This window comes from Macaca fascicularis, chromosome 5, assembly GCF_037993035.2.
Source record: "Macaca fascicularis isolate 582-1 chromosome 5, T2T-MFA8v1.1".
Taxonomy (NCBI): Eukaryota; Metazoa; Chordata; class Mammalia; order Primates; family Cercopithecidae; genus Macaca; species Macaca fascicularis.
Window position 1 is genome coordinate 7,537,379 of NC_088379.1, and position 27,518 is coordinate 7,564,896.

Below are 27,518 nucleotides of genomic sequence, written 5' to 3' on the forward strand. Positions count from 1 at the left end.
AGAGACGGGGTTTCACTGTATGAGCCAGGATGGTCTCGATCTCCTGACCTTGTGATCCACCTGCCTTAGCCTCCCAAAGTGCTGGGATTACAGGCGTGAGCCACTGCGTCCGGCCATCTTTGCCTTATTCTTGATCTGAAGAGGAAGCATCCAATTTCTCATTATTTAAGTATGAGATTAGATATAGGTTTTCTGTGTATTTTTTATCAAGTTGAGGAAGTGCCTCTCTATTGTGTGCTGAGAGATTTTATCATATATGTTTATTGAATTTCATCAAATACATTTCTGTATCAATTGATAGGATTTTTTTTCTTCAGCCTGTTGATGTGATGTATTCCATTAAATGATTTCAGAATGTTGAACTAGGCTTGCATAGGGAATAAATCCCACTTGGTCTTGGTATATCATTCTTTTTATAAATTATTGGATTTAATTTGTAAATATATTTTTCAGGATTTGTTCATCTATGTTCATGTGAGATATAGGTCTCTAGTTTTCCTTTCTTGTATTTTCTTTATCTGTTTTTTGTATTACAGTTATACTCACCATGTGAGTTAGGAAGTATTCTTTCTGCTTTTACTTTCTAGAAGATATTATGGAAAATTGATATTATTTCTTCCGTAAACGTTTACTAAAATTCACCAGTAAAATGACCCGAATCTGGAGCTTTCTTTTCTTGGAAGGGTACCAATTATAGATTAAGTTTCTTTAACAGATATAGGTTTATTTAGTTTATCTCCCTCACGTTGTGTGAATTTTTGTAGTTTGTGTCTTTCAAGGGATTCATTCATTTCAGCTAAGTTACCAAAATTATGGGCATAGGGTTGGTCACAGCATTCTTTTATGATGCTTTTACTGTCCATGGGATCAATAGTGACACTGCTCTTTCATTTCTGATATTGGTGATTTGCGTATTTTCTTTTTGTTGTTTTTTGCTTGTTTGTTTTTTATGGTTAGTTGGGTTAGCTGTTTGTCAATTAGATTGATGTTTTCAGAGAACTAGCTTCTGGTTTCATAAAATGTTCTCTATTGTTTTCATCTTTGCTGATTTTTGCTCTATTTTTTATTATCATTTTTTTCTGATTGCTTTAGCCTTAAATTGCTCATTTTTCTTTAGTATCCTAAGGTGGAAGTTTAGATTATTAATTTTACATCTTTATTCTTTTTTTATTTATGCATTTAATAGTATAAATTTCCCTTTAGACAATACTTTAACTGCAATACACAAATTGGGGTAAGTTGTATTTTCATTTTCATGTGGTTCAAAATATTTTTACCATTCTCTTGAGACTTCATTGTCCCATGTGTTGTTTAGAAATGTGTTATTTAATCTGCATATATTATGGTATATTCTGTTTATTTCTCTTTTATTGATTTCTAGTTTAATTATATGGTGATCTGAGAGCATATTTTGTATAATTTCTATTATTTTAAGTTTGTCTTTTTTTTTTTTTCCGGAGACGGAGTCTCACACTGTCACCCAGGATTGAAGTGCAGTGGTGCAATCTTGGCTCACTGAAACCTCCGCCTCCCGGGTTCAAGCAATTCTCCTGCCCCAGCCTCCTGAGTAGCTGGGATTACTGCCTGCCAGATGCCTGCCACTGTACCTGGGTAATTTTTTGTATTTTTAGTAGAGATGGGATTTCAGTATGTTGGCCAGGCTGGTCTTGAACTCCTGACCTCGTGATCTGCCTGCCTTGGCCTCCCAAAGTGCTGGGATTACAGGAATGAGCCACCATGCCCAGCCATTAAGTTTGTTGTTATGTGGCCTATCTTGGTGAATGTTTCAAGCAAAGTTGAGAAGATTTTATATTCTGTACTGATAGAAGAGATTATTCTGTAACTGTTAGATCAAGTTGATTGAGAATGCTGTTCAGGCCAACTATGTTCTTACCGATTTCTTGCCTGCTTAATCTGTGAATTACTGAAGGAGGGGTGTTGAAGTTTCCAACTATAGTAGTGGATTTGTGTATGTTGAATTTGCATATATTGTTAAAAATATTGTGTAAATTTTTCCTTGCACTTCTATCATATTACACCTTATATATGGTGATGAATTGATCCCTTTACCATATGTATTCTGCTTCTTTTTCCTTAATTTTCTTGTTCTGAAGTCTCTTTTGCCTCAAGGCAATATAGCTATCCCAGCTCTCTTTCAATTAGTGTTAGCAAGGTATATCTTTCTCCATCCATTTACTTTTCCATTTACTTTTAACCTGTCTCCATTTTTATAATTAGAGTGGGTTCCTGGTAGACAACATATATTTGGATCTTTTTTAAAAATGCATCTGACAATCTCTAATAGATGTTTTTAGTCCATTCACATTTTAAGTGCTTATTAGTATAGTTGGATTAATATCAGCCATGTTTCAAGTGTTTTCCATTCACTGCTGAATTGCTTGTTTCCCTCCCTTCCCTTTTTCTCCTTTCTCTGGTTTTGATTAATCATTTTCTCTTACTCCATTTTATCTCCTCTCTTAAAATATCAATTATACTTAAAATGATTTTGGGGCTGTACTTATTTCCCTTTTATCCCCTTTTATATATTGACCTTCTATGGAGATGACGACTCAACTCTCCTTCTTATACACATGCATGTGCACACACACACACACACACACACACACCCGTCCTCTCTCTAGTTATCTAATGCAATTAAAGCACAGTTTTAAGTAAATATTTGGCATTTACAACATGAATAACTAATAAATTTTTATGTTTAGCTGAGCCACATAGTGCATTTGAATTAAATACATTTCCTTCTTTGTGTAACTTTTTGTTTTTATTAGAGTTAATAGTTGGCTTGTGAAAAAGGACTCATCTTTTGGAGATGCACACAAATATTTATGGATGAAATTATATGTTACCTGGGATTGGCTTCAAAATATTCTGGAAGGGCTTCTGGCTATGATAGACTTAATGTATTCCCAGTCTTCTCTGTCTCCAAGCTGTGACCTTCACAAGTGTTTCTTAGCTTCTCTTCAGTTCCCTCAAGTGAGACAGGAAAGACTGAGGGGGCTGGAGCCAGGAAAATGTCTTCCCTCTCGCGGTGTGGTGTGGAAGGGGATAAGGTCTGTTAAAGTCATGCAGATGCTTCAGGCCTATTATACAATGCTTGCTTTTCTACTCTTTCTCCCGGAGCCACTGGGGGATTTTTCTTATCCCTATCGTGAGCATCTGGTGAGGTTGCTATCGGTAAAACCAAACAAAGTGTGAGGGCCTCCCTAAGACTCTAGGCCCTTACAGTTTTTTCCTGAACTTCTAACATTTCTTACAGGGCAAGTTATGGGAGTCTACTTTCAGCCCTCAGCAATTCATCAAAATGACCATGAAGTTTTCTTACTGGTTATGGTTCCAGCAGCTTCTAACTCCAGATAAGCAGGACTCAGCTGTGATGCTGTAGGTGAGCTTGTCTTTCCAGATTTGGAGGTAGTGGCTGGCTTTGTGATCTCAGTTCTCAGATGGGTCCAAGAAAAGACACTGATTTTCAGTTTTCTCAACTTTTTCCTTGTCCTGTGAGTGGGAGCACCAACTTCCCAGCTCTTTACATGTTGGGACTGAAACTGGAAGTGGCGTGATTCCTTTTTCTGTCTTCCATTTCTCTCATCATCATATTCCTATTTTTTCCTCCAATTTTCCTCTGGTTGCCAATTTGCCAACAAATATGGCAATGCATATTTGTTGTTGCAATGTCCTCACTTGTGAATTCTTTCATTTCTGTCATTTCCAGGTCAGTTACTGTTGATGAACTTTTGTTATGCATATGGGTAATCTTTTCCTGCTTCTTTGCATGTCTGGGGATTTTTTATTGCTTGCATACATTATTGGGTGTTGGATTTTATTGGATACTTGTAAATAGTTTTGGGTTTTGTTCTGGCATGCTGTGAAGTCTATTTGGATCAGTTGAACTGATTAAGGCTTTATTTTTTCTTTTAACAGCTTGAGATGTAATTTATATATTCTAGAGTTCACTCATTTAAAGTGAACAGTTTAACTTTGGTATTTTGAGAGTTGTGCAATCGAAACTATAATCTAATTTTCAAGAAATTTTATTACTCTTTCAAAAATCTTGTATCTGCTTCTAGTCACTCCCCTAAAACTTTATGTTCCTGCCTACCCTCATCCCAGCCCTGGAGACTTTTTGTCTCTACAGATTTGTTGAGACTTGGTCTTTAGCCTTGTCATGGTTAGGTCCAGAGTTAATTTATTCCCAGTATTAAGGCAATGATATGGTTTGGGTCCATGTGCACCACATCTCATGTTGAACTGTAATCTCCAGTGTTGGAGGTGGGGCCTGGTGGGAGGTGATTGGATCATGAGAAAACCATTTCTCATGAATGGTTTTGCCCCGTCCCCTTTGGTACTGTCCTCACAATAGCGAGTGAGTGCTCGCAAGATCTGTTGTGCTTAAAAGTGTGTAGCACCCACCCCCACCAACCCCACTTGCTCCTGCTCCTGGCATGTGAGACATGCCTGTTCCCCTTCTCCTTCTGCCATGATTTGGTTTCCTGAGACCTCCCTAGAAGCGGAGCAGATGCCAGCATCTTGCTTCCTATATAGCCTGTGGAACCACGAGCTAATTAAGCCTCTTTCCTTTATAAATTACCCAGTCTCAGGTATTTCTTTATAGCAATGTGAGAAAGGACCAATACCAGCAATTTCCATCAGAGAGCTCTAGCTGATCTATCACACACCAGAAGGAAGATGAAATATTTCTGGCTCTTTGTGAACTTTGGGAATTGCTTGGAACTACTGTTTCGTGGTTCTTTTCCTGCTCTGATAGTTTCCTCTCTGTATGCACAGATCATCACTCAAAGGCTTATGGAGGCCCCTCTGTTGCTATCGAGTGTTCTTTCTCTCTCTACCTCACCTTCCTGTTCAGTATTCTGTCTCATAAATTCTAGTTGTCTCAGTTTATTGTCTGTCTCCTCAACCCATCCAGACTTGGGGCCTCTGTTTGGGTTTCCCCTCCCTGATCTGCAGACTTAAAACTGCCTCTGGGCACTAATCAAAGGCAGCTGTGGTTCTGCTTCATTTATTCATGGTCCTGTGCCATCTGTTGCCTGTCTGAGAATAGCTGTTTCCTATAATTTGGCCAGCTCTCTAGTTGTTTAAGTTGAAAGTGTAGACTCAACCTCTGTCACTCTATCATAGCCAGGAACCCTTCCAGGGTATTTTGAAGCCAATCCCAGATACCATATAACTTCATCCATAAATATTTGTGTACATTTACAAAAGATGAGTCCTTTTTATACAAGCCAGTTATTAACTCTAAGAAATACAAAAAGGTACACCAGGAAGGAAATTTAATTCAAGTGCACTGTATGGCTCAGCCTTAAATAAAAATGTATTAGTTATTAGTTATAATGTTGTAAATGCCAAATATTTACTTAAAATTGTGCTTGAATTGTATTAGATATCTGGAAAAAGAGGAAGAATGTGTGTGTGTATATACATGTAAGAAGGAGAGTTGAGTCCTCATCTCCATAGTAGAAGGTCAATATGTAAAATTAACAAAACATTGAGAAGTTGCAAATGTTCCTTTAGAAATATAAATGTTAAAATCATAAGAAATAGCTAAACAATTGAAACTACTTGTTTCTGGAAAAAGAAATGAAGGGTATATTAGCCTATTTTAATGCTGTTGATAAAACGTAACAGAGACTGGGTAATTTATACAGGAGAAAGGTTTCATGGACTTACAGTTCCACATGACTGGGGAGGCCTCACAATCATGGCAGAGGCAAGGTGGGGCAAGTCACGTCTTACATGGATTCTAGTTGGCAGGCAAAGAGAAAGAGCATGTGCAGGGAAACTCCTGTTTTTAAAACCATCAGATCTCATGAGACTTATTCACTATCACAAGAACAGCACACAGGAAAGACCCGCCACCAGGATTCAATGACCTCCCACCGTGCCCCTCCCACAACACGTGAGAATTCAAGATAAGATTTGGGTGGGAACACAGTCAAATCACATCATTCCCCCAGCCCCACCCTAATCTCATGTCCTCACATTTCAAAATCAATCATGCCTTCCCAACAGTCCCCCAAAGTCTTAACTCATTTCAGCATTAACTCAAAAGTCCACAGTCCCAAGTCTCATCTGAGACAAAGCAAGTCTCTTTTTCCTATAAGCCTGTAAAATTAAAAGCAAGTTAGTTACTTCCTAGATACAATGAGGGTACAGGCATTGGGTAAATACAGCCATTCCAAATGGGAGAAATTGGTCAAAAAAGAGGGGCTACAGGCTCCACGCAAACCCAAAATCCAGCAGGGCAGTCAAATCTTAAAGCTCCAAAATGATGTCTTTTGATTCTGTGTCTCACATCCAGGTCATGGTGGTACAAGAGGTGAGTTCCCCTAGTCTTGGGCAACTCTACCCCTGTGCCTTTGAAGGGCACAGCCCTCCTCCTGGCTGCTTTCATGGGCTGGCATTGAGTGTCTGCAGCTTTTCCAGGTGCATGGTGCAAGCTGTCAGTGGATCTACCATTCTGCCGTTCTGGGGTCTGGAGTACAGTGGCCCTCTTCTCACAGCTCCACTAGGCGATGCCCCAGTAGGGACTGTGTGGGTGCTCCAATCCCACATTTTCCTTTCACATTGCCCTGGCAGAGGTTCTCCATGAGGGCCCCACCCCTGCAGCACACCTCTGCCTGGCCATCCAGGTATTTCCATACAACTTCTGAAATCTAGGCAGAGGTTCCCAAACTCCAATGTTTGACTTCCATGCACTCACAGGCTCAACACCACATGGAAGCTGCCAAGGCTTGGGGCTTCCACCCTCTGAAGCCACAATCCAAGCTCTCTATTGGCCCCTTTCAGCCATGGCTGGAGCAACTGGGATGCAGGACACCAAGTCCCTAGGCTGCACACAGCATAGGGACTGTGGGCCAGGCCTACAAAACCACTTTTTCTTCCTAGGCCTCTGGGCCTGTGATGGGAGGGGCTGCTCTGAAGACTTCTGACCTGCCCTGGAGACATTTTCCCCATTGTCTTGGGGATTAACATTGGGCTTCTCATTACTTATGCAAATTTCTGCAGCTGGCTTAAATTTCTCCTCAGAAAATAGATTTTCTTTTCTATTGCATTGTTGGGCTGCAAATTTTCCAAACTTTTATGCTTTGTTTCCCCTTTAAAACTGAATGCCTTTAACAGCACCCAAGTAACCTCTTGAATGCTTTGCTGCTAGAAATTTCTTCCACTGGATACCCTAAATCATCTCTTCAAGTTCAAAGTTCCACACATCTCTAGAGTAGGGGCAAAATACCACTAGTCTCTTTGCTAAAACATAACAAGAGTCACCGTTGCTCCAGTTCCCAACAGGTTCCTCATCTCCATCTGAGACCACCTCAGCCTGGATTTCATTGTCCATATCATTATCAGTATTTTGGTCAAAGCCATTGAACAAGTCTCTATGGAGTTCCAAAATTTCCCACATTTTCCTGCCTTCTTCTGAGCCCTCCAGACTGTTCCAACATCTGTCTGACACCCAGTTCCAAAGTCGCTTCCACATTTTTGGGTATCTTCTCAGCAGCACCCTACTCCCAGTACTAACTTACCATATTAGTTCATTTTCACACTGCTAAGAAAGACATACCTGAGACTGGGCAATTTATACAGGAAAAATGTTTAATAGACTTACAGTTCCACATGGCTGGGGAGGCTTCAGAATCGTGGCAGAAGGCAAGGAGGAGCAAGTCACGTGTTACATGGATGACAGCAGGCAAAATAAGTTTGTGCAGGAAAATGCCTGTTTTTAAAACCATTAGATTTCATAAGACTTATTCACTATCACAAGAACGGCACAGAAAAATACCAGCCCCCACGATTCAATTACCTCCTGCAACATGTGGGAATTCAAGATTAGATTTGGGGGTGACACAGCAAAACCATATAAAGGGGAGGAAGAGTGAGCAGGGCCTATTGTCTTATGCCATAAAATTCATTCAGTTATTTACCTTTATACTTTGGACATGCATTACTTTTGTTAAAAACCTCAACATCCTTGGTATTTGGAATCAGAGTTCTGGGTTCATTCTGGATTCTGTCTCTTCTTGAGGGTTTGACCTCTCACAGCTTCATTTTTCTTATTTATAAAATGGAGACCGTATCATTGGCCAAGTAAGCTGGTCGTAAAGATCAGAAGGACTAAATGTCCAATGCTGAGCACATCAACTGGAAAATGGGTAAATGCTTTAAATCACTATGAAGAAAATCTGTGTGGCAGAATAGGAGATGCACATGTGGGCGTTGTCAGGGGACAGCCCCTATGTTAGGCTCTACTTTGCCCCTCGGACTACCTATGAGACCCTGGACAAATTCTTCAACCTCTTTACTACTCACTGTATTCGCCTGTCAAAGGAGGATATGAAACAGTCCTCATCTTACAATTATTGCAAGGAGTAAAATAGAAAGCAGACTCCTATGCCCGGGTACCAAGACAGGTTAAGTGCCTAATCAATGATGGTTAGTTGTGTTGTATTATTGATGAAATTATATTCACATCATAACAATATATCATAATATAAAAATTGTAGGTTAGTTTTATTGTTGCTATTCAGTTTCAAAATTATGTTAATGAATATCTGATGACCTGAGAAATCAAATTTAAAAATTATTTAGTAAATAAGGGTAATAAAAAAAGAAGCAGTATTAAATAATAGTACCCAGCCTTCAATCACTGTCTATTCAGGGAGGGAGGGAGGAAGGAAAGAAGAGCTCTTGTTTTAGTTAAGTGAGTACATATAAATAAAAATAACTTGAGGAAAGCAGAGTGAATGTTAGCACTGCTTGTCACTGGAGGGTTGTCTACAGGTGATTTTCTTTTATTTTTCCTTTGTGCCTTCTGGTAGCTTCCAAATTTGTGTAAATGAATCTGTTGCCTTTGTCATCAGATAAGAGCACAAAAAATTATATCTGAAATCACAGGTTTGGAATAGAGAAAATAATTTTTCATATTTTACCTTGTAATCATATTTCTGGCTTAGGAGTATCTAAAACCCATTTCACATAACAATAATCAACCACGAAACGATTCTTCTTAGCAATTATTGTACTTTTCTATGATCAGGTAAATTTTCTGCAGACACTCTCCATCAGATAAACACTGAGTTCCACTGCATGTAGATAGTAGTGATGTAAATAAAATATGTGTTTAATTTCTTCACATGTGATGCACAATGTAGAAGTAGGCAATGTGGGCTGGAGAAGAGCTCCACAATGTCATTAAAGCCGTCTTTCTGCTTGGTCATTCTAGGCGCATGGCTTCCACCCTCAAGGTTGTCTGATGGTTTCAGGGTGGCTGCTGCAGCTCCCATCATTTCTTCTTCATTCCAGGTGAAGAGAAGTTTTCAGGGATCTTGGGGTATCACTTTTCTGGCTGGAAATCTCTGTGGCTGGTGGCACCTTTGCCCAAGTTTTGCTGGTGCCTGCTGGGTTCATTCTTCCCACTTGTCCTGGCAGGCTGTGCTCGGCTCACACTACCACCCTAGATCCCATGCCTGCCAAAGGCAGCCAGGCATGGAGTGGCAAGGGGTGCGTGAGTGAGCCAGTGAGGGGTCCAGCCACTGTGCACGGTCAGGCACACCAGCTGCTGCAGTGGGGTGGGCAGCTCCAGGTGCTGGCATGGGCACCAACTCTCTGTGAGGCTGTGGCTAGACCGGGTGCACCACAGGCAGCTTCCATGACTGCCACTGGGGAATGCGGTGGCACACGGAAGCTTGGAGAATCCAGGAACTACTGGGCCCCAAAAAGGAAGTCACAGCCTTGGCTCAGGGGGCTCCCAGGTCTGGGCTCGCTGAAGGGCTGCAGCTCTTCTCTCCTCTTCACCCACAACAAGGCGAGCAAGGGGTGTGTTTCAGCCCTGTTTGTGTTATAGCTCTTTCAGCCTGCCTTCCACAGGTCCCAAGTTCTTATCCTGCGTCCAAGAAGAGTGAAGTTCGCAGACAAGTGGAGGGTAAGCAAGGTGAAGAGGAGCTTTACTGAGTGACACAGTAGCTCAGAGGAGGCCCGGGAGTGGGTAGCTCCTCTCTGCAGCTGGTCATCCTGATGTCTGCTCAGTTTTGACTGAGCCTGGGGCTTGTAGGGGCTTCAGAGGGGAGGAAGTGTATGCCAGTTGGTCCATGGGTGGCCATGAGTGGCCTGGAAAAGGCACCACAAGTTCCCACTCTGGTCTGTGGGACCGGCAGCCGGGCCTCCAGCCTTCAGATCCTCCCTCCCTTAAGGAGGGCCTGAAGGTGGTGCCTCACTGAGGATCTGCCCCCTTGCACCCAGGAGCCTCTCTGTCTCCTGCTGCCATTCATGGCACCCAGGCTGTAGGTGCCAAGAGGCACCTGCAGGCCAGCCAGAAACTGCCCTCAGCACCCCTTTGGTTTCCCTCCTATGCTTATTGGTGTCCAGAGTCCAGAGGGGGCTGAGGCAGCGGGGGGCTGGCGTGTCAACACTGCCGAAAGTGTGTGCACACCTGGCCAAGCTGTGACTTGGGCCTGACTTTGCTCTGAGATCGGAGCAGGCACCGACAGCAGGGAGAAGCCAGGCAGTGGGAGCAGGCACTTCGGAGCTTGCAAGGGCATGGGGGCCTTCCTGGACCCCTGAGAGTGCAGAGATTCCTGAGTCTGCAGCTGTGGTTTGGGAGGCTGCAGCTGTGCCCACGGGGCGGGGCTCCTGCCTGCTCCATGGAGTAGGAGGCCTGGTTCCACGGTCACAACTTGGGCAGCTGTGGCTGCACCAGGGAGGCCCCTGCCCCACCAATCTGGAAGGTGCAGGGCTCCCACTTGTCCCTGGCTCCCACCAGCTCCATGGTGTGTGCCTCCTTGCTGCAGCCAGCATAATGGCAGCAGCCACTCTAGACAGGCTGCTGCTGCCATCAGATGGAGAAAGCAAAAGAGCAAACTATAAAAGATATGTCAGTTCCCTTTAAAGAGCTTTTCCAGAAGCCCCACTTAGTGACATCTGCTTGCAAAGCATTTCCCAATTCTCTCTTCCTCATCCCTGCAGCACCTTACCTCCTGTTGGACTAGGAAACAGATTTTTATTGGTAATGTATTTTTGCCAATTTTTAAATTTGTGGTATAATCTTTATACTAAATCTTTATACAGAACTGAGTCCCATGGCCACCCCAGCTTGCAAGGGATGATAAGAAAGGTCATTTTAAATTGAGACACTCTAGTATGACAGAAAGGGAGAAAGGGTTTGGGTAGGCAGCTCGTCTCTGCCAAATTCCCATGTAGCCAGTAGGGAACCAGAGATGGTCCAGCCTCTTCTCTTACAGGGAGAGGAAGCTCCCATCTTCTGCACAGATTCGCGCTTCCTCCTGATAACTCTGTGTTTTGAGTAACAAATAATAATATCAGAAGCAAACGCTACCTGTTACTGTTCTCATTTTTATATCTGAGGAAACTGGGCTCAGAGGAGAAATTCCCTCAGAGTTACCAGCTTAGCAAATTCCAGAGTCAGGCTTCTAACTCATCTGTCTGACTACTCGGAAGCCATGTTCTTTCCAATACACCATCCTGACTTCCCTGGCCTGAAAATGGAATCCTTATTTATTTATTCTTTCAACCATTTCTGTGTGTCATTTGTTTATGGGCATCTAGTAGATATTCAGTAAATGTTTGTTCTATGGATGGATGGATGAATGAATGAATGAATGAATGAATGAATGGATGAATGAATGAATGAGTGAATGAGTGAATGTCTCCTGGAGAGGAGCTCACTATCCACATGGGGACACAAATCCCATACAGGGCCATCTATAGGTGTTGTGAAGCGTTGTGGACGGAAGCCCCCTTTCTGGGAGTGCCTCAGGAAAACTACACAGAGAATAGAACGTTGCACCTGAGCCTGGAGGGCCGAGCAGGCTGTGTCAGCGAAGGGTGTTGCAAGCAGAAGGAACAGCGTGTGCTCAGGCTTGAGCTGCAATGCCAGTGCTGTAGGGATTTGATTGTGGCTGGAGAGACGGGAGTGAGGAGGCTCTGAAGCTAAGGGAGCCAGGGTGGGCAGGGCTGGTCCTGGGGGCTGTAGGACTGGACCTGTATGTCCTTAGGAGGAACCAGTTGAGAAACCGAGATTGGATCTGTGAGTCTCAATCCTGAACATCCAACGGTGGTCACTCCATGTTTTTGCCATAGTATTGGTAACTCCTCACCCACTCTCTTCTCTGTGTAGTTCTCTGTGGTTCTATTTTTGGAGTTTACAAAGTGAACATCCAATGTGATATGCGGAGAACTCTGGTGATTTGTCCTGAAGCTGTTTCATTGTTTTGAATCATGGGAGTTTACTCTTTCCTCTTGGGGACCTGGGAGGATTGACTAGCCAAGGGCTTCCCATGGAGTCACTCTCAGCTCTCTGACTCCTGCACGGATTGCGTTGCACTTGTTTTGAAGGCTAGCTAATATGGGAGGTACCCAAACTTTCCACAGAATTGCACGTCTTGTGTATGTGCGTGTGTGTGGAGGGGGGTAGCATGAGATGGATAATCAAATTATTCCCAGAGAAAATAAACTTGAATCTCAGAGGGCTCTGTGAAAGCAGGGACGGATCAATTCCTTCTGCTGTTGATCCACTATTCGACAACTTGCAAATACAGGTTGTGAAAACAGAATTTTCTCTTTTTCTGTAACAACTTCATTTCTATATCTAGCCAACATTCCTTTTGCAAAAAGCCTGAAGTTGTGGCCAGGTAAGCCCTGTCAAATTCAGTGATTTCCTAGTTAATTTTAGTTTAAACTCGGGTGACTGCAGGGTGTCCCCCTCCCTCTTCTCCCATAGATTTCAGTTTTCACGTGGCAACTGGGTGTCTGGTGCCCAGTTCCACCCTGTGAGCACCTGGAGGCGTGCAGTTTGCCGGTCTGATGTTCTGTGGTTGATCTCTTCACTGGTCACCAGGGCGCCCACACTGTCACCTGTGCTTGGGTCTCCTCGTGATGGCCCTGGAGCCCTCAGGCTTAGCTGAGGCCTGAGGCCTGCACCCCTTTCTGGGTACAGGAAATGTGCTGTGCAGGGGTGGTGGATGCTGTGACAGTGTCCTGCCCAGATGCCCCTTGCAGCCCTGGTGCCAACCAACCCCACAGGGGCTGGAACTGCAGTTAGGAAGCAGGTGCCATTTCCTTCTCCAGTTCCCCTGACATCTTAGCTACCTGGGGTTTCTATAATATTCCCTATTATCCACCCCCGTGGTTCTGCCTGGAGGGGTTTGGTATGGAACTCCTTCTGGAACACGCTCCCATCAGCCTCTTTCCCAATTCTCCTCTCTTCCTCGTCCCCATAGCACTTTACCTCCTGTTGGGCTAGGAAACTGGTTTTTATTTGTAATATATTTTTGCCAATTTTGTTATTTGTGGTATACTCTGTATACTAAGAACCCCTCCCCACCAACTCCTAGGTGTGTGAAACACTTTGAACCCTGTAAGCTAGCCTCTTGCCTTTGAATGCTTTGGGCTTCAAAATTGTGTCTTCTGTGGATTTCAAGAGCTTATTTTGGAAGTCAATGGCTGAGAATTTAACCCTGATCTACACTGTGTCATTCAGAGGGAAGAGTGTGTTTATGGAGTGCTCCTGCCAGCATGGGGTGGATGGTGATGGTACAGTGTGGGTAAGGTTGAGAGAGACTTTGGTTAGACCAGGATTGTATCCTGTTCCAGGCCAGGGAACCCAGAGAGCTTCTGGCAGTAACTGGTAGGGACTCCAGAGACTGGGGTAAGTGAGTGGATGTCTGAAAAATGAGAACTTACCTGCAGATTTGTCCCAAGCATAGCTGAGTTACCTTGGACTGAGCACTGCAATCCTTGGAGCCTCTGTTTGCATACTAATAAGTCAGAAAAATACGGAATTCTGCTCCGCCCACCTCACTTAACAGTGCGGGTGGAGGAAAGAAGTGCAGGAGGATTTGTTTACATTGCAGGGCAGAGAAAATCATTGGTGACCGATGCTGCTGAGCCTGGCACTGGGCCCTGATAAACCAAGGAAGGGCCTGGGAGAGCTGCTGTTGTTCCTGGCTGTGGGCACACTGCCCCGACACCATGCCATGGCCCTCGTGACGAGGATGGCTTGGAGGAGCCAGTCCTGACAACTGACCCTGTTGCCAGGGACTGTGAGTAGCACTTAATGTGTAATAACCGTGAATGCCTCACAACAGCTCTGCAAGGTCAGGGCTACTATTATCATCCCATTTTATGGATGGGGAAACTGAGGCATGATCATCCAATACTGGGCACAGACTCTCCAGTGTGTAGGTCTACTCCATAGAGTAGGGCCGTCTACTCCATAAACCTGCATCCTTTTCAGATGACAAGGGTGAGTTGTGGCCCCAGAGGTCCCCATGAAAGCTGTGGACATTGGCAAATGAGGATTCTTTTTTGAGACAGGGTTTCACTCTGTTGCCCAGGCTGGAGTGCAGTGGCACCATCTCCGCTCACTGCAGCCTCAAACTCCCAGGCTCAAGTGGTCCTCCCACCTCTGCTTCCTGAGTAGCTGGGACCACAGGTGTGCGCCACTATGCCTGGGTAATTTCTTAAAAATTATTTCTAGAGGTGGGGTTTCACCATGTTTCCCAGGCTGATCTCAAACTCTTGGGCTCAAGTGATCCTCCCACCTCAACCTCCCAAAGTGCTGGGGTTACAGGTGTGAGTCACCACACCCCACCTGCAAACAGGAAATCAGGGTGCCGGCATCGTCAGGTACTGGTAAGGGCTCTCTTCCGTGTTGCAGACGACCGCCTTCTCATTTTGTCTTCATATGGCAGGAAGGGCTAGCTGGCTCTCTGGCGTCTTCTTATAAGGCTGTATCCTTCATGAGGGCCAAACCTCATGATCTAACCACCTACCAAAATTGCCACCTCCTGACACCATCACATTGAAGTTAGGGTTTCAACATATAAATTGAATTTGGGGAGAGGGGCACACACGTTCAGTCCGTTGCTCTGGACATAAACTCAGTGAGGGCAGGGACTGTGTCCTGTTCTCCACTATGTCCTATTACCTAGCAGAGGCCCTGCCATGTAAGTGCTTAATACATATTGGTTGAATGAATGGGTGAATTCCTAATCATCTATTTTTACAGAAAAGGGAAACGAGGCTCAGAGAGGTGAACTGACCTGCCCAGACTCGCCAAGCTGGCGACAGGCACTGCGAGGCCTGGGACACTGAGTTTACAGTGGCAAACACACACACGCACACATCAAAAACCTTGCTTCAAGCCATGGTGGAGAGGTGGAGAGGCTGAGACACAAGGATGTGAAGTCCTTCCTACGTATTCCAAACACGTGCAGAAGGAAAGGAAGCCACATGCTTTCAAAGAAGCTTGTTTTCAACCTTTCCGAATCATCTTATTCCAGCACTCGCTCTCTTCAAGTCTCTGCTTAAACATCATCTTTCACTGAGACCTGCCTGACCTACTCTTTGAAATAACAACTTCCTCTGCGCTTCCCTCCCGCTCAGTTCGTCATCACTGGACACACTCCCTATTGATCTGATGGGTTTTTATTGTCTGTAGCCCGACACTGGGCTGTCAGCATCATGGGAACAGAGACTTTGTGGGGCTTGTTCTCAGCTGTATCCCCAGTGCCTAGAACAGTGCCTGGCACCTCCTAGGCAGTCAATAAATAGTTGTGGAATGAATGCAAATGAGTGAATCCATGAAACTGCTTCTTTTTTGGCATACCCTGATTCCTCCCTTAAAAATGTGTATTCTTACAAAGCAATGTTATCACTATAGTCAGACTAACACTCTGCTGTCTGAAAAGGTCAGAGGCAGCTGGAAAAGCTAAAATTAAAATTTAAAAATTCATTAGCATAGATGAGTGTGCAATGATGGGGAATGTTTAGACCTTGGTTAGGGGAGGGAGCCTAAAATCTAAAGGGCTTCTCTGAAAAGAAACTCTGCCTCCCCACAAGCCTGCCAGCAGTAGATGGTGTCCATGTTTTAGGATTTTGGCAATCTGATGGGTGAGACATTGTATATTCAGGCAATTAAAAAACCGTATTGAGGTATAATTAATATATAATAAATTGCACATAGTTAAGATATACACTTTGGTGTGCTTTGAAATGTGGTATAGCTGTGAAACCATCACCACAATCAAGACAATGAACATCTCCATCCTCCACAAAAATTTCTTGTGGCCCTTGGTAATTCCTCCCTCTAGGGCATCCCCTTGCCCACGCCCAGGCCACAGCTTACCTGCTCTATCACTGTAGATTCATTTGCATTTTAAAGCATTTTATATAAATGGAACCAAACAGCATATACTCTGACTTCTTTCACTGAACATAATTATTTTCAGTTTCATCCATGTGTTGCATGCATCAATGTTCATTATTTTAATTGCAGAGCAGTATGGATGTACCATAAATTGTTTACACGTTCACCTGTTGATGGAAATCTAGGTCAGTCTAGGTTGTAGTCATTACAGATAAAGCTGCTGTGAACATTTGTGTATGTCTTTGTGTGAGCATATGCTTTCATTGCTCTTGGATATATATCTGTGTGGAATGGCTAGAACATATGACGGGTGTATATTAAGCATTGTAAGAATCTGTCAAACAGCTTTCCATAGTGCTTGCACCATTTTACAGTCCACTAGCCATGTAGGAGAGTTCCGGTTCCTCCACATTCTCACAAACCTTGAGGGTGGTCAGTCTTTTAAATTTTACTTATGCTAATAGTCAAGCAGTGATTTCTCGTTGCAGTTTTAATTTGGATTTCATGTGTTTGTCTGCCAACCATTTGTCTTCTTTGGTGGAGTGTCTGGTTAGATCTTTTGGGTTGTTTATTATTTTTGAGTTTTGAGAGTTCATGATGTATTCTAGATACAAAGTCTTTGTCAAATGTATGGATTGGGAATATTTTCTCCAATTCTGCGTTTTGTCTTTTCGTTCTTTCAATGGTATCTTTTGAAGAGCAGAAGTTATTAATTTTGATAAAGTCCCATTTGCCAACTTTTTCTTTTATGGATTTTGCTTTGGCGTTTATCTAAGACATATTTGCTCAACCCAAGGTCACATTTTAAAGTGTGGTTTTTTTTGTAGTACATGGTGCAAGCTATGGATCAAAGTTATTTCTCTTTTCTTGCGCATGCAATTGTACAACATCATTTTTTGAAAAGACTATTTTTTCCACTGAATTGAATTCCACCTTTGTTGAAAATCAGCCATATACATATGAGTGAGTGTATTTCTACATCTGTCTTCTGTTTAGTTGATCTATTTGTTTGACACCAATAGCACCATTTCCTGATTACTGTAGCTTTGATAAGTCTTAAATCAGGTTGTGTTAGGTATATATATATTTTTTTCTTTTGCAAAGTAAGTTGTTCTGGCTGTTATAGGTCCATTGCATTTCCATGCAGATTTTAGAATTACGTGTCAATTCTGACCAAAACATCCTGCTGTGATTTTGATTCAGATTGTGTTGAATCTATAGATCAGTTTAGGGAGAATTTACATCTTAATAGATATTGTGTCTTCCAATCCACAAATACAGTATATCTCTTCATTTACTTAAGTGTTTAAAAAACTTTTCCTTCAGCAATGTTTTGTAGGTTTCAGTGTACTTTTGTCAGATTCATCCATAAGTATTAAGTATTGGAATACTATTATTAATCATACTGCCTTTTAAAATTCCAGTTTCTGTTTTTTATTACTAAAGTATAGAAATTCAATTGATTTTTGTTGGTTTAGTTGAATCTTTCAGGCTTTCTAATCTCACTGATTAGCTTTAGTGGCTTTTTTGTGGATTCTATCAGGTTTCCTATTTAGACAACCATGGTGTTGTTGAATAAAGACAGTTTTTAATTTTCTTTTCCAATCTGGATGCTTTTTATTTCTTTTTCTTGCCTTATTTACTGGCTAGAACTTCTAGGACAATGTTTAATGAGTTGGCGAGAGCAGATATAACCCACTAGTTTCTGATTTGCTTGTTCACCATTGAGTGTGATATTAGCTGTGGGTTTTTCGTGGATAACCTTTACTGGATGGAAGAGTTTCCCTTCATTCCTACTCTGACAATGATTTTAATCAGAAATGGACATTGGTTTTTGTCAAATGCTTTTTCCCCATTGAGATGGCCATATATTCTACTTTTTAAAAATCATTTTATAGAGTAAATTACAATGATTGATTTTTTAAAAAACATTAAATCAACTTTACCTTCTTGGGATAAACTCAGCTTGGTCATGATATACTATTCTTTTTTGCAATCTATTGTTAGTTTCTATTTGCTAAAATTTTGTTAAGAACTTGCATCTAAGTTCATGAGGAATAGTGATCTTTGGTTTTCTCTTCTTGTAATGTCTTTGTCTGGTTTTGGAATCAGGCTATCGCTGGCCTCATAAAATGAGTTGGAAAGTGTATTCTCACTTCACTTTTATGGAAGAGTGTGAGAAGAATTAGTATTATTTCTTCCTTAAATATTTGTTCAAATTCCCCCCTTGAACTTTGGTGCCTGGCATTTTCTCTATTGGAAGATTTTAAACTAAAAGTTAAATTTGTTTGAGTATACAGTATCTGTTTCTTCTTGAATAACAGTTGGTAACGTATGTACTTCAAGGAATTTATTCATTTCATCTAAGTGGTCGAATTTATTGGCATAAAGCTGTTCGTAATATTTTATTATTTTAATTTCTGTGGAATCTATAGTAATACCAGTTTTTTTATTCCTGATATTGATAAGCTATGTCCTCCCTCCCTCCCTGCTTTCATTCCTTCTTTTCTTTCCTTTTTTTGTTCTTGAAGGGGAATCTGAAGTCATGGACTTGAGGTTTCTATTCTAAATAGGATTTGGTGCCATAAATTTCTCTCTAGTAAATATGTTAGTGACACCCACAAATTTCAATAATGTCGGTTCTGGACTGAGTTCAACTGATTTATTTTCTTCTCTATTTTGCATCACATTTCCTGCTTCTTTACTTGCCCAGTATTCCTTGATTGAATGCCAATCATTTTAACTTGTTGGGTGCTGAATTTTGTATTCTTGCACCTTTTGTTGGGCTTTGTTCCGGTATGCGGTTAAGAATTTGGAAATACTTTGATCCTTTTGAGTTTAACTTTTATAATTTATTAAGATTTTTAGTCTATGGCTAATGATTCCTCACTATTGAGACAAGATTGTTCTGAGTCCTCTACCAAATGACCCCTGCCTTCCAAAGTCTTCAAGTCTGGCTGGTGGGAAACAGCACTATTTCCCATCTGTTGTGAGCACTGAATATTGCTCCCTGGAATCCTTTTGGGTGATTCTCTCCCTAGCCTCAAGTACTTTTCTCAACGCATGTACTGATGTCACTCTACTAAATAGTTGAGGATAGCCCCCTGCAGATTCCAGTGTTCTGGCTCTCCATAGCTCTCCTCTCTCCAAAACTCTGCCCTGCAATCTCTTGAGCTCCCCTGGGCTCTGCCTGGGTTCCCTTGCCTGCAGCAGTGTCTGGAAAGTCTCCCAAGGCAGAAATCGGGGCAACTCTAGGCTCACCTCATCTCTCTCCTGCCTTTCAGGGTCACTGTCCTTTGTTGTCTAACGTCCAACATCTTGAAAACTATTGTTTTGCACCTTTTGTCCATTTAAAAATATTTTCCAAGTGGTAAGATAAATCTGATCCTTCTTATTATGTGTTTGTTGACAATCTTAGACTAGTTTTAATTTACCTTTCTCAGATGACAAGGTTATCATCTTCTCATACAATTAATATGCTTTTTCTTTTTCTCTGAATTGTCTATTCACTTCTTAGCTTATTTTTCTCCAGGGTTTTTCTTTCTCCTGAGGCTTTGGGAAACGCTACAGAGATTTGTATGTTAGGAATAATAACTCTTTTTTAATGTATTATGATTTAAATTAAAAATATTTCTCCAGTGTAATGTTTGTCATTTTAATTTTTGTGTTTTTTGTCATGCAAATGTTTTTAAATTTTTATGTAAAAATATTTTCCCTTATTGCTTCTAAATTATTAAATATATTTCTTACAAAACAAAAGACATAAATAATGTCTTCCACCTAATGTGGAAACCGAGTAATAGGTGGAAACCAAGTAATACAAATAAGCTCTTTAAACTTCTCCTGGGTGAGGGGCACTAGGTTCTGATATAATAGGTAGATTGTCAATACCCACATTTTTTAGAGAATAATATCTTAGAAATATATTTGCATTGTATATTTGCATGGGTCTATGTTTAAAATTGGTGCTAAAGCTGGATATGGTGAACCTTGCTTGTTGTATTCAATTGTTCTTTCTTTTAAAGTGCTGGTTGTAGTGAAAGGGTCCATGGGAAAAAATTCCAAGCACAGGAACCCAAGCAGACAGGCCTGTAGGTAGAGATGGGCAGAGGCTAAACAGGGAAGCATAGCAAGGGAAAGGAGGTGCTGTTACTTGCTGAGCATCTGCTATGTGCCAGGCACTGTGTAAGAGACAGATGTAGAAGAGAAAGGCTGCAGTGGGTATGAACATCTTTGGGGCTACTTTGTTTTTGGAATATCCGGCCTATATTTGGAAAATATCCCTCCTTATGATTTCGCTCTGGACTGAATGACTCTGTCCTCCTCCCCCAAAATGTATATGTTAAAGCCCTAGCTCCTAATGTGATGGTATTTTGAGGTAGGGCTTTGGGAGGTAATTAGGTTTAGATGAGGTTATGAGGGTGGGGCCCCCATGGTGGGATTAGTGCCCGTAAAGAAAGACGAAGAGCAGGAGATTCTCTGTCTCTCTCTCTCTCTCTCAATCTCTCTCTCTCTGCATGCACACGCCAAGGACCATGCTGCACCCTGATCTTGGCCTTGCAGTCTCCATAACTGTGTGAAATAACTGTCTGTTGTCTCAGCCACCCAGTCTATAATAATTTGTTATAGCAGTCCGAGCTGACTGAGACCATACATGCCTCCCTAAAGCAGAAGCTCACTTTCTCAGTTTCCCTCGACATTCAGGACAGATAGGTGAGTTGGGCCTCATGAATCAGATGCACTCACATAAAACCTTGATTTGGAAGAGAAAAATAATTGGATGAGGCACGCACATTGACAAATCCACTTTCTGGTATCGATTACAGCGAGGTTACTTTCAGAGAGGGCAGCAGGGCAGAGGTTCTGGGGTCCAGCCTCCCAGTCGGCACTGGGAGCTGAGATGTCTGTGCTCACTGGAAATGGCAATGGGCGGTCCTCACTGCAGGTGACCAGCCAGGGGATTTGAACATTCATCCTGGATATGGTATTCTTTGAGAAGTCTGGACGGGGGGTCCTTAATGTCTTTAAACTGGTATTGAGGGAACCTCTGCCTGTTGCCCGTCACTTAAGGCTCACCGGGAAGCTGACGTATTTGAAACTTGCAGCTTCTTCACAGCCGACAAAAAGAAAAGGGAGATAAATTTTTTAAAATTCTCCTCTTTTCCCTAGAAAACAGAGATGAGAGAAAACCCTTGTGTTATGGCCATTAACCATTTCCTTTGTTCATTCAAATAGGAATCTAGCTTTTTTTCTTTTTTGCACCAGACGCTATGCTAAGTGCCAGACCACTGTGAACTGCAGAGGAAAAACCAGGATGTCAGAACTCTTCCACCGGTGGGGATATTAGAGGCCACAAAGCCTCCATCACTCAACGCAATTGCATCTAAAAAATAATTTTCTGCGGACCACATGGAGGTGAGATGTTTGAGGTTTCTGAACAGGAAGTCCAAACATGTTAATGTGATACATTAGCAGGGTCTGATTATTTTCCCCTAACAAGGTCACAGGAAATTTGTTAGCCCTGCATCAGAATCCTCTGGAAGAAAAATCCTCAGAGGTCACATTAACCCTTTAGTTCCCACTGCTGTGATGAAGTTTCTATCGGGCAGTGCTTTACCTTTTGATGGTCATGGAAACATCCCAGACTCTCACCTTTATATGATGCCTCCATTTTCATCTATCCATCCATCCATCCATCCATCCATCCATCCATCCATCCATCCACTCACTCACTCAACCAATAGTTGCTGGAGCATCTGCTGTGGGCACTGCTGCAGAATCGGGGATGTGGCAGTGAATAGGACCCACAAATTCCCACCCTTCAATGAGTTAACATTTCATGTCATTCTCTCACAGCTTCATGCAGCAACTCTCTAAAATCAGTGTCATTTTTCAAACAAAAAAGCGAGGTGCCGATCATGCAGCCTGTAAGCCCTTTCCCAGTCTTTTCTCCACAGAGCAGCCAGGCTGATCTTTTTTAAAAATGTAAATCACTCCCTGCTTAAAATCTTCTAGTGCCACCTCATTGCCCTGAAGAATAAAATCCAAATTCCTTACCAGAGCCTATAAGACCGTGAAGGATATGCCTCCTGGCTCCCGCTGTGACCTCATCTACCCCTTGCTCATCGCAGTTCTGCCACATTTGTCTTCTCTTTGCTCTCCCAGGACTCTGAGCGGAGTCCTGCCTCAGGACCTTTGCACCATCTATTTCCAAACACTTTGCTCTCTGTGTATTTCCTTGGCTGATTTCTACCATTCAGGTTTCAGCTCAAATATCACCTCCTCCAGTAGGCCTTTGGGACTTGTCCCCTTACCTGAATTAGCACACACCCACCCCTCTTTCCCCCATGCCCTGTTTTATTTCTCACATGACTGTGGCAGTGAGCTTTCTTAGCAGCAATATGGACTCCAGCAGACGAACTCTGGCAGATACAGGGGTGGTGCAGGGGAACAAGCTCTCGTTCACAGCTAGATGTACTGGCTTGCTCTTCTACCCCTTACTGGCTGCAAGGCATGAGACAAGCATCTTAATCTCTCCAGTCCTTGGAACATGGAAACCAGACCATGTCTTTCCTCTGCTCAAAGCCTTTTAAGGGCTTCCCATCCCGGGCAGAGAAAAAGCCAGGTTCCTTTCTTTGCCCTGTAAAGCCATCCAACTGGACCCATTCCTTGCCTGACCTCTTCTCCCACTCCATCCCCCACTGGCTCTGCTCCAGCCACTTCTGCCCTTGCTGTTCCTTGAGCAGCCAGGAACGTGGCTGCCTCCGGGCCTTTGCACTTGGTGCTTTCTCTCTCTGGAATGCTCTTCCTCCAACACCCATGTGGCTTTCAAGTTTTCATTCAAGCATTACCATCTCAGCGAGACCTTCACTAGTTGCCCTATTGAAAATTGCAACCCCACCTCCTCCCCAACCCCTGTCCCTTTCCCTCATTGATTTCTCCCCTTAGCACTCATCAGCCTGTCACGTACTGTCATTTGCTTATTTGCTGGTTTATTGTCTGTCTCCCTCCACCACAATGATGGCTCCATGAGAAACGATTTCTGTTTTGTCAGTGATAATGTTCTAGCATCTAGAATGCAGGCACAGGGTGGGCAGATCGGCTGAATGAATGAGTGGACAAGGTTTGGTTCCTTTATTCCTCTTCCTTGCAGTGGATAGTCAGAGTCTCTTCCTGATATCAGGGTACTGAGTATGGAGTGAGACTCAGGCATTAGATTCCAGCATGCTGCCTGCCGGTGCTGGCCATCTCTGGTCCCATCCCTGCTCAGCTCTTACGCTTGGCTTCCTACCCAAGACAAGCAGCCCCGGAAACAGATTCAGTCAGTGCTCTTCACCTTGAACATCTGAGGGCTGTGCTTGACGAAGTCTTAAAGCCAGTAAGTATCAGCAGCTAAGCTCTCTCTGCTAGATGGTTAGTGCAGAGGCCACACTTAGGCAGCTGCTGGGGAGAGGACAAGGACAGTCAGCTTTAGAAGGAAGGACACAACTGACCTCTGCTTGCTGGCAGACGGGGTGGGCTGCAGAGCTGATGAAAACAGAGGCTCCAAGTCCTGTGTGTAAGAACATGCGGGCTCAGTCACACTGCAAGGGCCTGAGTCCTGGGTCTTTTATATCTGTGTGATATTGGGTGTGCTGGTTAATTTTATGAGTCAACTTGGCTGAGTCATAGTGCCCAGAGATATGGTCAAACATGATTCTAGGTGCTTCTGTGAGGGTGTTTTTGGATGAGATTGACATCTAAGTAGGTGGACTGGAGTAGAGCAAGTTGCCTTCCGTAATGTGGATGGGCCTCGTCCAGTCAGTTGAAAGCCTGAACAGCAGAAAAGACTGACCTCCCCTGAGCAAGTGGAATTTTCTGCCCACAGATGGCCTTTAGGCTGGAGCTGTAGCCTCAGCTCTCCTCTGGGTCTCCAGCCTTCCTGCCTATCCTGCAAATTTTGGACTTCCCAGCCTCCTTAAAGTAAATCTCTATCAACATACCGGTGGCCCTCTGTATCCATGGTTCCGCATCTGTGGATTCAACCAACTGCAGATCAAAAATTTAGTTAGACCCGTGAAAGTTGTGTACAGATTTTTCCTTGTCATGATTCCCCAGACAATACATTTAACAACTACTTATATAGCATTTACATTGTATTATGTATTATAGGTAAACTACAGATGACTTAAAGCAGTGGTCCTCAACCTTTTCGGCACCAGGGACCAGTTGCATGGAAGACAATTTTTCCATGAACTGGCAGGAGGGGGTGGTTTTAGGATGATTCAAACCATTATATTTATTGTGCACTTTATTTCTATTATGATTACATTGTAATGTATAATGAAATAATTATACATCTCACCATAATGTAGCATCGGTGGGAGCTCCAAGCTTGTTTTCCTGCAACTAGATGGTCCCATTTGGAGGTGATGGGAGACAGTGACAGATTATCAGGCATTAGAATTTCAAAAGCAGCATGCAACCTAGATCCCTCACATGTGCAGTCCACAATAGGGTTTGTGCTCCTAACATAATCTAATGCCACCACTGATCTGACAGGAGGCAGAGTTCAGACAGTAATGCAAGTAAGTGATGGAGAGTGGCTGTCAATACAGATAAAGCTTCACACACTCACCCAGCACTCACCTCACTCACCTCCTATTGTATGGCCCGGTTCCTAACAGGCCATAGGCCAGATAGGTTTGTGGCCCAGGGGTTGAGGACCCCTGACTTAAAGTACATAGGAGGATGTGCTGTAGGTTACAGGCAAATACCACACCATTTTATTGTATCTGCGAGGGGTCCTGGAACCAATCTCCTGAAACCAAGAGAGGACCATATATACACATTCTATTGGTTCTGTTTCCCTGGAGCACCCTGAGTAATACAAGAGAAGTCTTTTCATGCCTCAGTGAACCTGGGACTCAGTTTGCTTGTCACTGGTGATACCTCCAGAGCCAGCTGATGTGAGTCCCCACTCCCTCATTGGCTCCTGGCCTTGGGCACATAACTGAACCCCTGCGTGCTCCAGGCTCCTCTGCAAAGTTGGGAGGGTAGTAACAGTGCCACCCTCAGAGGGTTACTGTGAGAATTAAATCCTTTAGTGCCCATGAGTGCTGAAGGCTAGAGATGCACTGGTCTTTACTATCAGGACATAAGGATGGAGAAAATCCATGAAACTGCTCAGCATGTTAGTAGCTTGCTAGGTGAGTGCAGCTCACACCAAGTTCTCGGCACCTGTTAGATGGTACTATTAACACAATATTTATTTGTAAATTACTGAAATCTTATTCACCAGATAAGTATGAATTGAACCCAGACCTACAAAAAGCCTAAAATACTTGGGAAACAATAATTTACCTTAGGAGGTAGTCAGCTGTCTGGTAACCTCAATCAGCTGAAATTTGCTGGCAAATTCAGGAATTGAAAAATCCTAGAGATTCTAGGTCAGAGGGTACAAACTTGCAGTCATGTAGGATGAATAAGTCTAACCTAATGCACAGTAGGAGGACTGTAGTTCATAATACTGTGTTGTATGCTGAACGTTTGCTAAGAGACTGGATTTTATGTGTTCTTACCACACACACACACACACACACACACACACACACACACACACAGTAACTATGTGAGGAGATTGAGATGTTAATTTGCTTGACTGTAGTTGTTATTTCACCATGTGTATCAGAACATCATGCTGTACACATGAAATAGATACAATAATTAATAAACAACTATCCTAGAGAGATGAGGGGTAAGTATCATATGAAGCCACACACTCGATTCTGTGGGAAGGTTCATGGGATCCTCCTTAGGCCCCATGCCTGCTGGCACAATGTCTGTTGTAAAAGGAAGCATTGGAGAGTGGCCTACCTTGAAACCCCTTGGGATTTTATGCTCAATTTTGGAAGCCTGGCATCCATCCCAGTGCCCCTACAGGTAAGGACTTATGCTTTTATTGAATTGCATGTAATGACAAGAAGTTAATACCAACTGATGGACCTTAGAAACTAAAGAACTGGCCAGGCATGGTGGCTCACACCTGTAATCCCAACACTTTGGGAGGCCGAGGCGGGCTGATCACCTGAGGTCGGGAGTTCGAGACCAGCCTGGTCAACATGGCAAAACCCCATCTCTACTAAAAGTAAAAAAGTTAGCCAGACGTGGTGGTGGGCACCTGTAATCCCAGCTACTCAGGAGGCTGAGGCAGGAGAATTGCTTGAACCAAGAGGTGGAGTTTGCAGTGAGCCAAGATCACGCCACTGCACTTCAGCCTGGGTGACAATAGCGAGACTCCGCCTCAAAAAAAAAAAAAAAAAAAAAAAAAAAGAAAAAGAAAAAAAACGCAAAAAACAAAACAAAACAACGTAAGGAACTGAATCAGTTCTTCCCATTTCTGTACCATCAAGGGCATTCATTCATGCATCATATATAAGTTCTGGAACACAAATTTCCAGTTGATATTTTTTAATTCAAAAACAAAAGATGACATAAAAACTCAGCCACATGGGAACATTCCTGAGTATTAAGCTCCCAATGTATTTCACCTTACAAGCATTTATTGAGCTCCTACTATGTGTCTAGAACCACATTAAGTGAGAGGATGTTTAAGATATGTTCTTAGTCTGAAGGAGGTCACAGTCTAGCCAGGTTCACATATTTCCCAATATTTATTGGCATGTGAGTAAATAACAAACTGCTATAAAACTTCATAGGTGGGTGAGACCACTGTGGGTTATAGAAATAAGGAAAGGATTCTTTGGGGAGGTAAGAAATGAATTGAAATATATCATGAAGACTTTGTTGGTGTCTTGGAGGTAACTATAGCACCTCTTTCTTCACCTCCTAATTTTGAACCAATTAAGACACAGGAGCGAGACAGATGGCGATGAAAATATCACGCTAAAAGGCTGCATTGACCCATGTACCTGAGGTGGGTAGCCACATGGGTTTCCTCCTACTTTCCCCCCTGAATGAGGTAGACTCATTCTGCCAGTCATATGTACCACTGACCAGCATAGGTTTCTGAAAGGAATGGCTGAGAGGAGCATGCCCCATTCAGCGAGGAGGCAAAGAGAGGCTACAGATGGCTCTCAGAATCTCTCCCGGAGAGTGGAATGGAAATTCTTGGCCTCTGTGGAAACATGAGGGGTAAGCTATACATATATCCTTGTATGACTAGTAAGTTATGCCTAAATTAAATTTGGTTTGGAAGTGTGTAACAAAAGCAGTGATTCTGGATGGGTATATTAACAACATCATCAACAACAACATCAACATTAATAACATCAACAACATTATCACATCAACAATAGCAGCACAGCAGTAGTACCAACAG

The 27,518-nt window shown here is 42.9% G+C and overlaps 1 protein-coding gene across 1 annotated transcript in view; it reads left to right on the forward strand.

Annotated features, from left to right (window-relative positions):
- EVC2 (EvC ciliary complex subunit 2) overlaps positions 1-27,518 on the forward strand; it is a 188,209-nt gene that overhangs the window by 154,160 nt on the left and 6,531 nt on the right. Inside the window, exon 25 of the transcript XR_012434648.1 lies at positions 21,464-21,613. The gene's annotated coding sequence lies outside the window, so the exon portion shown is untranslated. The remainder of the gene's footprint in view (positions 1-21,463; positions 21,614-27,518) is intronic.